Below are 15,373 nucleotides of genomic sequence, written 5' to 3' on the forward strand. Positions count from 1 at the left end.
ATTTTCTAAGTCTTAATTATTTAGTAGAGTCCATTTTTTTAATTATAGTATGATGTGCTCTTTCTCCCGGAGATCCATGTGCTGGTTAGCTATTATGGACAATGGCTACTGAACAAGAAGAAACCATTTATAAACATACATTTTATATCAGATCACAAAATGGCAGACAGTGCTCTTCATCCAGACCAAAATGGACTGCAGGTAATTTTTATATTGAGTAAGTATCCAAGGCTTAAATTTTTCTTGGCATTTAAAATGTTCATTGTACAGGTGTTTTTAATTAGTATATAGTGTGGCTTTTTGCCACAAATTGTGCTGCATTTTTTTTTCAGTTTGGATACAAGTGTCCTTCAGTGGTGGTGGTGTTGAAATTTTTTGTTCTTTATATTGCGTTTTGCTACTTGTTTGTTGTACTACTTCAGCTTCTAAAGAAGGCGTCCATCAAGAATCATATGTCAGTGGCACAGAAGGCTTCTGTACGAAAGTCTGACTTTGCCTTAGATTTTTCACAATGGATACATTGAAAAAACTGCTATATGTATGCACTGAAAAATGTGAAAGATCTGTGGACTGTTTGGGTAAACAAGAAGAAGAAAAGCATTACTGTATGTGAAAAATGTCTGGATAGATTAGCGCAATTAGAAATGGGAGAAAATGTTGGGACCATAGTAGAAGAGCTTCGGCATTAGTTAATGAAAATGAAAAGTGAACTGAAACATCTGGAAGAGGATGTTAAACAGCTAAAGGAGAAATTGGCTGATGATAAGGAGGAGGAAGTTAATGTTATAAAGAAAGAATCAAGGGATAGTTGTACAGGGTGTCCCAAAATTCACGCAAGATTTAAATTTAGCGCCATTTGTGCGGTAAACTGTTGCCAACGAGAAAAAAAAGACAGCGTGACAGCTGACAGTTCAGGGTTATTAAAAATGACCACACACACAGCGAAGAGAGTTCGTTGAATGGATTATGGAACAACAACAAGTGGATGCTTATTTTTCGAACAAAATCATCTTCAGCGATGGGGTTCAGAAAATCCACGAGTGATTGTTGAGAAACAAATGCATCCATAACGTGTCACTGTTTGGTGTAGATTTTGGGCTGGAGGCATCATCGGTCCATTCTTCTTCGAAAATGCAGCTGGTAAGGCAATAACAGTTAATGGCGCTCGCTATCGCGACATGATAATCCAGTTTTTCGTGCCTAAATTGCAAGATATGGATGTGGACGACATGTGGTTTCAACAAGACAGTGCCACATGCCATACAGCCCGAGAAACAATTCAATTACTGCATGAGTCATTTCCTGGTCGTGTAATTTCCCGTTTTAGTGATCAGAATTGGCCGCCCAGATCATGTGATGTGACTTAACGGCGTTGGACTTTTTTCTTTGGGGTTTTTTGAAGTCTAAGGTTTATGCCAACAAGCCCACGACCACCCACGTCTTGAAGGAGGAAATTGAGCACTGTATCAACGAAATTCAGCCACATTTATGCAAAACAGTCATGGAAAATTTCAACAAAAGAGTGCGTGTGTGCCAGCAAAGCCGTGGAGGCCATTTACCCGATATGCTATTCCATGCATAACCCTATACTGTATACTTTATGAATCAATAAGAAATTACAATTTTTAATTAAAAACCTGTGTTTTCTATCAAAATTACTTCTTGCATGAATTTTGGGACATCCTGTATATCAGTCTTTGGGGGACTCGATCACTAGAGGTGTGATTACGAATAAAGAGCATAAAACATGCTTTCCTAGTGGGACAATAATGCAAATAATGGATGCGTTGCAGAAAAGGAAATACTGGGCATCAAAATTAGTGGTAGCCATAGGAACAAATGACTTAGTTGGGGAGAAAAAGAAGAAGAATATTGATAGAAACTTGAGGTAGTTGTTGCAGCAGGTAAGGAAGAATAGTATTGTTGGGAAAGTCATAGGCGTGTTGCCCAGATATAATAACAGTGAATAGTGAGATGGTTGAGTTGTGTGAAGCAAAGGGGTTCAATTTGTAAATCTGTAGAGTGAAGTTGAAATGGTATAAAGCTGATGGGTTTGGTATTGGGCATTTAGAAAGGCTGTTGTTTTTCTGAGAAGGCACAGAGTCAAGAAGTTAATGTAGCAAATGATCAGAGTCTACCTGTGAAACAGGATAGCACAAATCAACAGATTGTACAGCAGGAGGAAGATGGATATGAGGTTGAAGATGTGGTTGCAGCAGCACAAGGTGATGGAATGCATAAAGGTGAGGATAAGACAGGTAAGAATGGAAATCACAGTCAGGATCAGTGAAATGGGAGTGGTCAAACTGGAGAGAGAGGTGTAGTATAGCAGCCAGAATAGAGATTATTGGTGCTGGTAGGATGGCCTCAAACACACAGCGATTGATATGTTTATACACAAATGTAAGGAGTATTTGAAACAAAAGAGCTGAGTTCGTGGCACTGATTGAAATGGTATACCCAAAAGTAATTGGAATAAGTGAAACTTGGTTATCTGAGGAGGATATGATGTCGGGAATAGAATTAGAAGGATATATGATTTGCCAGAAGGATAGAGATGTGAAAAGAGGAGGGGGAGTGCTGTTAATGATTGCAGAGGAATTGTGTCTGCAAAGAGTGGAAGTTGATGGTACCTACACAGATTTTGAATCTGTGTGGTGCAAAGTTGAAATAAACAGGTTAGTATATCGATAGGATGCTGTTATAGGCTAAGGAATGCAAAAAGATTATGAAATGTTCAGGCAAGCAAAAAGAAGGTGATCCTGATGGGAGACTTTAATTACAGGAATAGAGACTGGAAGAAGGAGATAGTGTATGGGAACAAGAAGAGCGAGTTTGTGGAATTTCTGAGAGATAAGTATCTTAAGCAGCATGCGATTGAAGCAACTAGAGGCTTTAATGTTTTGTATTTGGTAATAACTTCAGAAGATGTAGTTGTTAATGAGGTATCGACACTGCTGCCAGTTGGTAAGAGCGATCATAAGGTACTTGTTTGGGAAGTGATGAAAAAGTCACTGCCAAAAATGGATGCAGGTGATCATAGGAAGTTCTGTAGTCAGTTAGCATCAGAACATTACCAAGGCTTAAGTGAGTAAATAGAGTGGGAGTGAAATGGATGAACAGCGAAGTCAAGCAAGCTGTGCTGGAAAAGAAAATGTTATAGAGCAGGTACAAGACAGTTGGTGGTGATCAGATCCATGAAGCGTATAAGATGCAGGCTAGAAAGGTGATGAGCATGGTAAAGAAAGAAAAGATGTGGTATGAGAGGAGATTGGCTGGTCAGGCCAAGGTTAACTCAAGGGAATTTTTCCCTTACATCGCATGTGAGAGGAACAATAATTATGGCAGACTAGCATTGGTGGAAATTTTCATTAACCACCCCAATCTTAACAATAACTGTGGCAAAAAAATCCCAAAAATTTGGATGGCTCACATTCAGCCCATTTAGTTTTCCAGCAAACTCTAACTTGAGGACTCTAAGCAATTTTCAGCTTTTATTGGCCACTATCAATAATACTGATTAGCTATAAATTATATTATATTTATATAAATTTTTTTTACACCAGAGGTCAGGCCAATAGTTTTAACAGTTAATCAGTAACTTTAGCACACCATGTCGATTGTAGTGCTGCTTGTTTTTTGTATATATGTGTATACTCTAGATGATGACCTTAATGTGAAGGTCAAAATGTCGAGTGTCTATTTTAGTTCATATTAAACTAAAGTTTTACTCTAATGTGGTAGTTGTTTCCATAATGCCTTTGAATCACCATGTGAACATGAAGGAAAGGATGGGTGGATAGTCATGGCAGCAGACTAACAGCTGCAAAGGAATTATTGAAGAAGCATTTTATCAGCATATATCATACTGGTGGAAATGATCGTGCAATATTTAGAAGAGAGGCAGGTATTAGGAGAACTGGAAGTGAAAGAAACAAAGGTGGTGTTGGTTGGGTTAGATATGAATAAGGCCGTGGGAATGGATGACATATCACCATGTATGCTTAAGGAATGTGCACCACAGTTTGTTATGACCTTGACCTGGTTATTTAATGAAAGTCGTACAGAGGGTAGGGTTCCTAAGAAGTGCAAAGAAAGCAAAATAGTACTACTCCACAAGCATTGTTCTAAGACAGAAGTCTCCAACTATAGGCCGGTTTGTATAACTGTAGTTGTGATCAAGGTGTTGGAGAGATTGGTAAGGAATAGAATACAGAATTGGGTTCATGGACATGGCATTCTTTATGATGGTCAGTATGGAATTGTAAAGGGTAGGTCCTGTTTTAGTAATTTACTTGCATTTTATGATAAGGGAGTATCATATACAGTGATATTCTTACTTTGCAAAAGCATTTGATAGATTACCACATGATAAGTTGATGTACAAGCTGTAGAGGATGGAAATAGACAGTATACTGGTTAGATGGATCAGTGATTGGCTCTCTGAATGATACTAGCAGGTTGTGTATGATGTAGCAGTCTCAAAAAAGAAGGGTAACTAGTGGCATTTCCCAGGGTTCTGTTCTTGGGCCCCTACTGTTTAACTTGTTTGTAAATGATATATCATGTGGACTGACTAGGGATCTTCAGTTATTTGCTGATGATGGAAAGTTGAGAAGAATTAAAAATAGCACTGCTGATGCTGAATTCCTTCAGGAAGATCTGAATAGACTTTTTACTTGGACAAAAGAGTGGTGTTGTAGTTTTAATATCAAGATGTGTAAGATGTTGCATTTTGTAGTCCAGAAATATATGGCTGTGTGCTATATTGATGGTGCCATACTTCAGGATATGGCACCATCAATATAGTACACATCAGGAGTGATGGTTGACAGCAGACTAAAGTTTATAGGGTATATTGCTAGGGTTGCACATTGTAGTGCTAATATGATAAGAAGTACACTAACATGGAAGGATAAGGAAGTGGCACAACCACTTCCTTATTCTTGCATGTTCTTTCCATATCATACACCACACTTGGACTATTGTACTCAGATCTGGTACAATAGTCCAAGTGTGGTGTATGATATGGAAGGTCAATATGATGTGGAGACACTGAAGAGGGTCCAGAGCTGAGTGACTAAGACAATATCAGGAGTTTGGGATGCTGGCTATGGAGATAGGAGGAAGAGACATTTAAGTTAGTGAGAAGATTTTATCAGATGAATCCAGAGGGGATTATAAAAAGAGTAGAAGGTGAGAGGGGAAAGAACCAGAGGTCACTAATTAAATTAAGGGGATATTAGATCCCACATTGTTTAAGTAACCAGAGGTCATTCCTGGAAGTTATGTAAAAGTGTGGTGACGAAGGGTGCAAGGAGTAGTTTTTTACATGGAGAATTGTCAGTGAATGGAATGCATTACCAGAATGTGTTGTTAATGCAAGTAGTGTTAAGGACTTTAAGATTCTGTATGATAAATATGTTGTCAGTTAAATGAACCTCCCATGATGAGCCTGTCGACTCCATGTAGGGTGTAATAATGAACATATTCTGATGTTAATTATTAAACAGCCAAATGACATTTCGTCGAGTTTTGAAAAGTGCAAGTTGGAATATAGATGCATGATTTTGTTTTATTAAATATTTCATGATATCACTGATCATTGTTGGTAATATTTTCCTTGTTTAAGACTAAGATTTGTTATGTGTATATTGCATTAACAGACATGGCACAAACGTGAAAGAACAATGGCTCATCATTAGGTTTAATGGAATGAATTACACTGCAGAAAAAAAAAATTAAACACAGATTTAATTGTTACAGAGACATTTTCCCTTAACAGAATTATATTTAGTTTGAGTTAGTTGGTTTCTTAAATCTTCTGCTGATTGTAAAAGGAAGTCTTTCAAGTTTGTACTTGTTGCAGTGAAGCACAGTAGTTTTTTTATTCTGTGCAAGGTATCCAAGGCAAGGTCAGCTAGACCTGATTGACTGTAACTGTGGCAGCAGGTGGATTTTTTGTGTTCTCCAAGGCAGATCTCCCAGTTTGTTGATAACATGACAAGTTTCAAGAACAAGGAGTTTTGTAAACACCCAGAACAGAGATTATAGAATCTTTAGGAGACAGAATAAGGACCACTAGTTTCAAATGAGGTTTAAAAGCAGTGCAGAGATTATATTTCTTTAGTGTTCTAGTTTTTTTTTTTTTTTTTGGGGGGGGGGGAGGTTCAGTGAAGTGCAGGTTCAGCAACCCTTGAAACGTGTGTGTGCGTGTGTGTGTGTGTGTACACAGGAATGGCAATGCCAAGTGCAGTTCCTGGGTTTCCGATTTGAATCAGTTAGTAATTACATCATGGAAAGGTAACTGTGGGTTATATAATTGGTAATATAATCTTTGCACTGCTTTTAAACCTCATTTGAAACTGGTGGCCCTTATCTGTCTCCTAAAGATCCTATAATCTCTGTTCCAGGTGTTTACAAAACTCCTTGTTCTTGAAACTTGTCATGTTATCAACAAACTGGAAGATCTGCCTTGGAGAACACAAAAAATCCACTTGCTGCCACAGTTATAGTCAATCAGGTCTTAGATACCTTGCACAGAATAAAAAAAAAATACTGTGCTTCACTGCAACAAGTACAAACTTGAACATATACAAATGCCAAAAGCATCTTAAATAAAAGGCAGCAGTTTGATTTGGTCAAAAATTATGGGAATCAGAAAGGCCAGAGGGAACAGAACAGGGGATGGTGGGGTTTTACTGATGACAGCTGAAGAAATGGCACTCAACAAAAACAGAAGTTAAGGAGGATTTTAAGAGTGACGGTTCGTTCGAGGCTATCTGGTGTAAGATAAAGACTAACAGGACAAAATTAGGATGAGCGCATGCCAAGAGATTATTATGAGAGCTTTCAACTATGGGCACATGGGCTGGAAAGAGGGAAAGAACACATGGCAATGTGGAGAGAGATGGAATTTATACTGTTACTAAGAGATAATTACCTAAAACAGAATATGATGAAGTTGACCCAAAGTTTAAGGGTGCTGGATCTTGTAATAGCATTAGAAAACATATCCACATAACTAAGTGGTCACTCTGCCTCAATCGGGGAAGGTGACCATGCAAGTCTTGTCTTGGAAGGTTGCTAAACTTGTGGAGTTCTCAGTTAAGAAGGAGTATATGATGTTGAACTACAAAGCCAGCAAGTAGACTTAGGAGGCAGCTTGGAACAATGTCATAGTGTAAGAAGCTACAATGGAAGAATGTCAATAATTCATGAGATATGATCATCATCATGCATATCAACAATTTAGGCCTAGCTTGGCCTGTTCCGGCCTTAGACGTCATTGTTGAATCGTTTAAGAGGACGTCCTGGTTTTCTTTTTCCTAATGGCTTGTACTTTAAGGCTTGTTTTGGTAATCTTTCTGTTTTCATTCTTTGAACATTCCATCCATTTATGTTTATATTTTTTAATTTTTTCTATTACTGGTTCTTGGTTTAATTCTTTCATAATTTCTTCGTTTCTTTTGTGATCAAATAGGGTATACTTTGCAGTTTTTCTCATAAACTTCATTTCTGCTGTTATTAATCTTTGTTTGTCTTTTTGTTTTATTGTCCAGATTTCGCTTCCATACATTAAGACTGGTAGGGCTAATTACTTTTAGTCTGGTTTGTTTTTGAACTAGGTTTGGTTTAAATATAGAGTTAATTACACCTGTTATTTTTAAATATTTTGCAATTTTTACGTTTATATCTTTTTCATATGTGATCATACATCCTAGGTAGTTAAATGAATTCACCTGTTCTGAGATCTTGTTATCTATTACTATTTCAGTTCTTGCTGGATCTTGTCCTTTAAAGGCCATAGTTTTTGATTTTTCTGTTGATATTATCATACCATAATCTTTGGCTATCTCATTTAGATCTAAAATAGCTTTCTGTAAGTTATCTTCAGAATTTGTAATTATTATTTGGTCGTCGGCAAAAAGGAGAGTGTTTAAGTTCACTGTAGGAGAAAGTTTAATTTCTTGATGTAAATTATTATTTCATTTAAGTAAATATTAAAAAGCGTTGCTGAGAGGGAACATCCCTGTCGGACCCCTTGTTTTATCTCTCTCGTATATGATAGCTCATGATTTAATCATATTTGTATTTGATTATTTTCATATATATTTGTGATAGCTTTTAGGATATTATTTGGTATTTGTCTTTCTTTTAACTTGGTCAATGAGATATGATCAAGCACATTTTTTGAGGGAAGCAGTATCAGACTGCATGCGAAGGATAAACCAAGTGGAAGTTTAGATGAGTGGCATAATAAAGTGAGAGCTGCTAAAAAAATAAAGGATTGTGGAAGGAATATAAAGAGAATAGTGATCAGCATGCACATGAGAAATACACAGTGTGTGCAAGAAGAGTGGCTAGCATCTAGCATGAAGAGCTAAATCAGATTGTGAGAGGACCAGATCAGCTAAGCAGGACAAAGGAAATCCTAAATAATTCCCCCCCCCCATTATAATATCCCTGTGAGTTTGCAGGATAACTTTAATCAGTGCTGATGAAAGAAGTAAAAAAAAAATAGTTGAGATATTAAGTGATCGTTTTGCAAAGGTATATCATCCAGGTGGAGATATTGCAGTTGCCAGTGCCTCACCTCTGACAAGGTTCTAAGGAAGCTCCATAACAGAAATAGCATTATAGACCAGTTAGCATGTCAGGAGTAGAGGTTCTCAAACTGTGCATCATGGTATCCCACAGCAAACTCACAGGGATATTTTAAATTTTGAAGGGAATCACAGTGATACTCGACATATGTTAGGCACTGTGTGAACTATTGACTATGAATTAATGGTAATTAATAGTTTCAACTTTAGATCATGCTACGTTCCTTTTGATGACATTCTTGATGTTTGAGATATGTTTTTATTTACTTGTACTTTTGGCTGTGCCAGTAACTTCTCAAACTTTCTCATTTCTTAGATGTTGTACATAAATGTGTGTTGACTGTCTGGGTCGATCAATAATATAACTGAAGGATGTTTTGATCATGTATCTGTGAATTCTAGCAAAGGTCAGTGAATTGTTTTCTTGAGTTTTGGTTCTAGTGCACAAAAACGGAAAGATTTTTGTCATCCTTCACTCCCACACTTCTTATTAATGTTCAAAAATCTTTCCGTTTTTGTGCACTGGAACCAAAACTCAAGAAAACAATTCACTGACCTTTGCTAGAACTCACAGACACATGATCAAAACATGTTATATTATTCATGTACCCAGACAGTCAACACACATTTATGTACAACATCTAAGAAATGGGATGTTGTATATAAGTTTGAGAAGTTACTGGCACAGCCAGGCAGAGTTGTGGAGAAATGGAAATATGACAATACTTGTGATGGTAGCCAGATATGGTAATCTCAAGCAACGACTGTATTCAGGTCAAGGAGTAGTGGTTGAAACTGAATGAACTGAAAGATGCATGCTGGCTCGACAGTCGCCCAGTCAACCAAGGGTCGTGCCCACTTAAGGCAAAAAATATGTTATTGGAACAAACATCAACTAGTAGACTGGAAAAAAATAACAAGCATAGGAACATGGAATGTAAGGAGCACTGGAAATACTACATGAATTAGACAACTACAGGTGGGAAGTGATTGGATTTTGCATAACAGATGGACTGGAAAAGAGAATTTCACCATGGACAGTACAGAATTTTAACTTCAGGCAGGGAGGATAACAAACACCAAGAGGAAGCACTTATATTAAAACGCAAAGCTCAAAACTCTCTGTTCTTTATAATCCTATCTCACCTAGGATAATTAATAATTAAAGCAAGATTTAAAACATCAATTGGATCACTGACTACTATTCAGGTATACTCACAACATCATCAAAAGAAGACATTGAGGAGTTCTATACAGATCTGCAAAAAAGCAGTACAACAGACTATAATAAATTTAGTTTAATCCTTTATCCAAGTGTAAGCAAACAAAGTTTGCTTACACTTGGATAAAGGATTAAACTAAATTTATTATAGTCTAACCAAGCAAAAAAAACTTCCAACATCTTTCTCTAAATCCAGTACAACAGACATCAAGTCAAGATCTCCTAATTGTAATGGGGGACTTAAACACAAAAGTAGGCAAAGACTGGGATACCTGGCCAAGAGTAATCAGACAGTTTGGGTATGGAGAAAGCAATGAATGTGGCAAAAGACTGCTAAACTTCTGCTCAAATAATAGACTAACAATAACCAACACTCTCTTTAAACAACTAAAATCCCCCCAAAAAATGGACATCACCAGACAGACAAACCAAGAATATGCTTGACTATATTATTGTAAACCAAAGATGGAAATCAAGTATCCTTTGCTGCAGACTGTGGATCAGACCATAAGCTAGTACTAGCAAACCTAAGAATAAAGTTAAAATCTGAAAGCACTTTTAGAGTCAAAAGGAGACTGAATGTAAATAAACTACAAGACAATAAATAATATTCTGAGAAAATATCAACTAGAACTGGATAAAAACCTGAAGGAACTACCAAAACAGATTATAAGCATTGAAGAACATTTGTGCAAATTAAAGGAAATAATATTAAAATGAGCAGAATATACAATAGGGTACACAGAAAGAGAATGTAAATAGGTTAAATGACCAATGGAAAATCATGAAATTAAAACAGAACTATAACAGAAATGAATATAATAGATTAACCAGAGAAATTAGAAAACTAGTTAGAAGAAAAATGTAAAATGGCAGAGAAGCTATCAAAAGAAAATAACCTCCATGGATTATACAAACAAATTGATCAAATTAGTAAGACATGGACCCCATTTTAATGATCAAAAACAAAGAGGGACAACTAATTCAAAGTAAAACAAAAAGAATAGCCAGATGGGAAGAATACTTGAGAGACTTATATAATAAAAACAGCTATCAGGATATTATTATTCCAGCCACTGAAATGGAAGAGGAAACAAATATCTTTACCAAAGAAACAACAGATAAACTTAAAACTAGGAAAGCACCTGGTATTGATCAAGTACATGCAGAATTCTTTAAAGCAAGAAAAGAACAACTTCTGTAACCATTAAAAACATTATTTGAAAGGATCTACAAAAACGAAGCAATACTTACTGATTGGACCAAATCATTTATAACTCCTCTATACAAAAAAGGAGATAAAACAGAATGCAATACTTCAAAAACAAATTAAGCCATAATATAAAACTAGCATTAGGAGAAGAACAAGCAGGTTTCAAACCAGGATGAAGTGCAATTGATCAATTATTCACCTTAAGACAGCTAATGGAAAAGAATCTAGAGTGCAACCAAAGTTGCTATATAAATTTCATAGAATTTCGTCAGGCATTTGATTCAGTCCTTAGAAGAGAACTATGGGAAACTATGAGAATAATAAAGAATCTATATGAGAAATCTGAAAGGGGAGGATACTTTAGCCAACTGGTTCCAGACAGGGATGCAATCTGTCACTGGACCTGTTCAATCTTACACTGGAAGAAGCAACCAGTAAGGCCTTAAACAAAGAAGACTCTGAAATCAAAATATATGGGGAAAATGTAACAAATTTAAAATTTGCAGATGACATTGCATTACTTGCAAGCAAGGGGAGGAAGAACCTATAAAATTTGGATTTAAACAAAAATTATGCAAATAGGAAAAAGAAACACCAATCTGAAAATTGAAATTGATAGTAAGAATCTTGAGCATGTAGAAACTTCTACCTTGGAGGAGTAATTGAGTACGATGGTGAAATTACAAAAGCTATAAACAGACAAATTAGCCAAGCATCCCAAACTTTTGGATGACTAAATAAAATATGGAAGTCAAGAGACATCAAACAAGTAACAAAAGTAAGAATCTATGAGACAATGGTCCTCCCAATACTTCTCTATGGACGTGAATGTTGGAATCTCAAAAAAAAGCTGAAAAGAAAAAATTATTAACTACTGATTTCAGTAGTTAATAATTTTGGGTTGACTAAGAAGATTAATTGGAGTATCTCTGCTGGATAGACTAAGAAACAAGACAAAGAAATAATAATAGACAAAATCCAAGAAGAAGACTGTGATGGTTTGGCCATGGGAACAGAAAAATTACCAACTATAGCCCTGTATATACAACGATGGAAAGTAAAAAATCCAAAGGGCAGCCCAGAATTAGATGGATAGACAAAATAAAAGAGGACCTGAAAACCAAATCACACCAAACTGGAGACTGAATTATTCGGACTCTCCAGGGTAGAAAGAAGTGGAAAGAGTTCATTTGGCTTCATCATCATCCACATAGATGATGGAAGAGAGAAGAATATCAGGCAATACTCTGCTAGTATCTTACAAGGTGACATATAGTTTTGCAATGTAAAAAGCTTAGGGATGCCATGAAAAAATTACTGAGACACTAAAGGTGCCATTAACCAAGAAACTTTTGGAACTTTTGAGTTAAGGTATTGGAAAATTGTGATACCTGAATTTTTAAGGACGTGGTTTTCATTGTCTGCAGAAAAACTAGTGGTGGTGGGTGGTAGTTGCAGTTAGAATGAGTTGTAGAGTAAATGCCCTCCTTCAATGAGTCTTTGGACTCCCTGGAGGTGTCATATAACAGTAAAGGACATCAAAATTAGAAACTAATCCTTCCCCAATTATCACTCTCATCAAATTTTTATTTATTCTCATGGAGTGTATCAGATACTATGATAGTAAAACATAAAAGTATATTATTAGTAACTTCCTATCAATGATTTTCTTCAAAATTAGTCTATTATCTGCCTAGACTCCAATATTTTCAATTTTCTGAGACCCAGACTACCTAGATTGGGTGGCAACACGGAGCTCGCAGGCACCCAAGTGTCTGCCACTGTGCCAGATATTGAAGCGTTGAACAACCTTCAAATTTTTTAGCGTGAATGCGAACCGCACTTCTGTTGCACTAGACTAGTAGCCTGAATTCTTTTCTAGAGTGACAATCAGTGTTTATATGATGTGTTTTTAATAATTTTATATATTTATTACAATCCATGATGGATAACATAAATAAAAAGATTTATAACTTTATAACTATTTGCCAGCAAAGGTTGGTCGATTGGTAGAACCTCTGCTACTGATATGGAATTTGACGATTTTCTTACTCATATGGAAGTGCAATGGCTTAGTAGAGGAAAAATATTCGAGAGGTTTTTAAATTTATTACCTGAAGTGAAGGAGTTTGTGGAAGGAGAAGTGGGGGTGCTAAAGGGTCAAAGCTGTATAACTGAGAGGAGACCTTCACATAGCCTTTAAAGGCTATGTGAAGGTCTGAACCGACCAGCACTTCTGACCTAATGTCCAATCCTCACCTTCTCGTGGTGCACCCTATTAGGTATCTATCTGGATACTGAATGAACGAGGATGGGCTGGCAATTTGGGATTTAGCTGACCGAATTGTAGTCTTATTGGCTTAAACTAAAATACAAATTGATGGTACAACATGACAAAATTTTATGCTGGCTGGAGCGTTGCCTTGCCCAGTTAAACAAGGGCCCTGCTCTTTTCACCAGAGAACCAGGACGAACAGCAAAAAGTCAGCTACTGGAACAAATCTGAAAGCACACCCGAATTCCATATCATCAGAGTTAAAGATCGGTACTATCAACATAAGAAGCCTGAATGGCAAAGAAATGGAGCTACCTGATGAATTAGATAAGTACCAGATTGACACAATAGGGGTGACTGAAACAAAAAAGACCAAAACTGGTGAGATCTTTCTGAGCAATAAATACAAAATGTTATATTCAGGCAATGACAATCAAGGAAAAGAAGAGGTAGCCATTGTATTCAACACTAAATACTACGGCTAATCTTCTTGAATGGCAGGCAGTCTGAAGTAGAGTGATGTGGGCAAATATCAGAATGGGGAACTGGACAATGAGACTCATTTGTGCCTAAGGTTCTACTAAGGTAGAAGTGGAGAAATTTTTTGAGTTTTTAGAGAAAGCAACTGACACATTGAAAAAGGAAAAGTTGGTCCTTGTTGGGGTTCTAAATAGCAGAGTAGGAAATGATTGTCAGATTTGGGAAAATTTGGAGAAAAGAACAAAACTAATAATAATAATGGCAAATACCTGTTGGATTTCTGCTCAGGACATGGACTGGTTATTACTAACACCATGTTAGTAATAACCAGTCCATTGCAACTGAATCTCCAAACCTTGGAGATTCAGTTGCAAGCCTTGAAGAAAACCTCGATTGATTCATCCTGAGAGGCATGTGGTGAGGTTGTCTGCAAGGATAGAAAAAATCAGAACTCCATGGTGGACACAGGAAGTTAAAGAGGCAGTGAAGGAAAAGAAGAAAGCATATCAATAGTTCCTGGCAAATAAGTCAGTTTTTGCTCTTAGAGAATGCAGAGACAAATGTAAGAAAGCGAAAAACTGTGTAAACTTTGGCAATAGAAAATAAATATCAAGAAGGTGGTAAGATATTCTGGAAGTTGTTGAAGAAACTTAGAAATGGAGGAAAGAGTGCTGTAAAAGGAGTTAGAGATGATAAAGGTGGCATGAAAACTGGAGAAAAAGATATCCTTGAAGTATGGAGTAATTACTTCGAAAAATTGCTAAATCAAACAAGCAGTGAGAGCACAGTGGTAAAAAACACTCAACAGGCATACAGTCAGGAATACATATCCATACTTTAAGTAGAAGAAAGGCAGCAGGAGTAGATGATATTCGATCAGAAATGCTGAAGTATTGTGGTATAAAAGTCTTACAGCGGCTGCACTGCATAGTTCAGAATGCCTGCACAGAGGGACAAATTCCTGATGATTGGAGTAGCTCTCATAGTAACCCATATATAAAAAGGGAAATAAAACTGAATGTGAGAATTACAGAAGTATTTCTCTACTGAGTGCTCCTGGTAAGATTTATGCCAGTATACTTGAGAAACGGTTCAGAAGAATTGTGGAAGAAAAGCTTGAAGAAGAACAAACTGGATTCAGGCCAAATAGAGGCTGTCAGGATCAGCTCTTCACTTTACGACAAATAGTGGAGAAATCATGGGATTATAACAGAGATCTGTATTTAAGTTTTGTCGATCTGGAAAAGGCATATGACAAGGTACCAAGAGAGAAGCTATTCAATATGCTACAGTTATATGGTGTCAATGGGGCATTATAGCAAGCAATACTTAGTCTGTATTTGAGTTGTAAGTCAGCAGTTAGAATTGAAGGAAGTACAGGAAGATGATTTAATGTTAAATCTGGAGTGAGACAAGGATGTACATTATCCCCTCTGTTATTCATTATCTATATGGATCACATTATGAAGGAAAGTGGTATTAAACATGATATCAAAATTGGAGATGTTAATGTCGGCTCTTTGCTTTATGCGGAAGATATTATACTTCTAAATAAATCCGCTACAAGTATGCAAGAT

The 15,373-nt window shown here is 36.6% G+C and overlaps 2 protein-coding genes across 5 annotated transcripts in view; one reads left to right on the plus strand and one right to left on the minus strand.

Annotated features, from left to right (window-relative positions):
* The window catches only part of LOC150094292 (protein kinase C-like 3), a 289,221-nt gene that overhangs the window by 268,394 nt on the left and 5,454 nt on the right, over positions 1-15,373 (plus strand). For 3 of the 4 annotated variants that reach the window (XM_090412158.1, XM_090412160.1, XM_090412161.1), the window contains one exon: positions 49-217. The gene's annotated coding sequence lies outside the window, so the exon portion shown is untranslated. The remainder of the gene's footprint in view (positions 1-48; positions 218-15,373) is intronic. The other variant, XM_090412159.1, reaches the window with a different exon arrangement.
* LOC150094293 (uncharacterized) overlaps positions 1-15,373 on the minus strand; it is a 180,414-nt gene that overhangs the window by 2,906 nt on the left and 162,135 nt on the right. The gene's annotated exons all lie outside the window — the stretch shown is intronic.

The sequence above is a fragment of the Typopeltis vanoorti genome, chromosome 22 (assembly GCF_054136105.1).
Source record: "Typopeltis vanoorti isolate ZY-2024b chromosome 22, IOZ_Tvanoo_1.0, whole genome shotgun sequence".
NCBI lineage: Eukaryota > Metazoa > Arthropoda > Arachnida > Uropygi > Thelyphonidae > Typopeltis > Typopeltis vanoorti.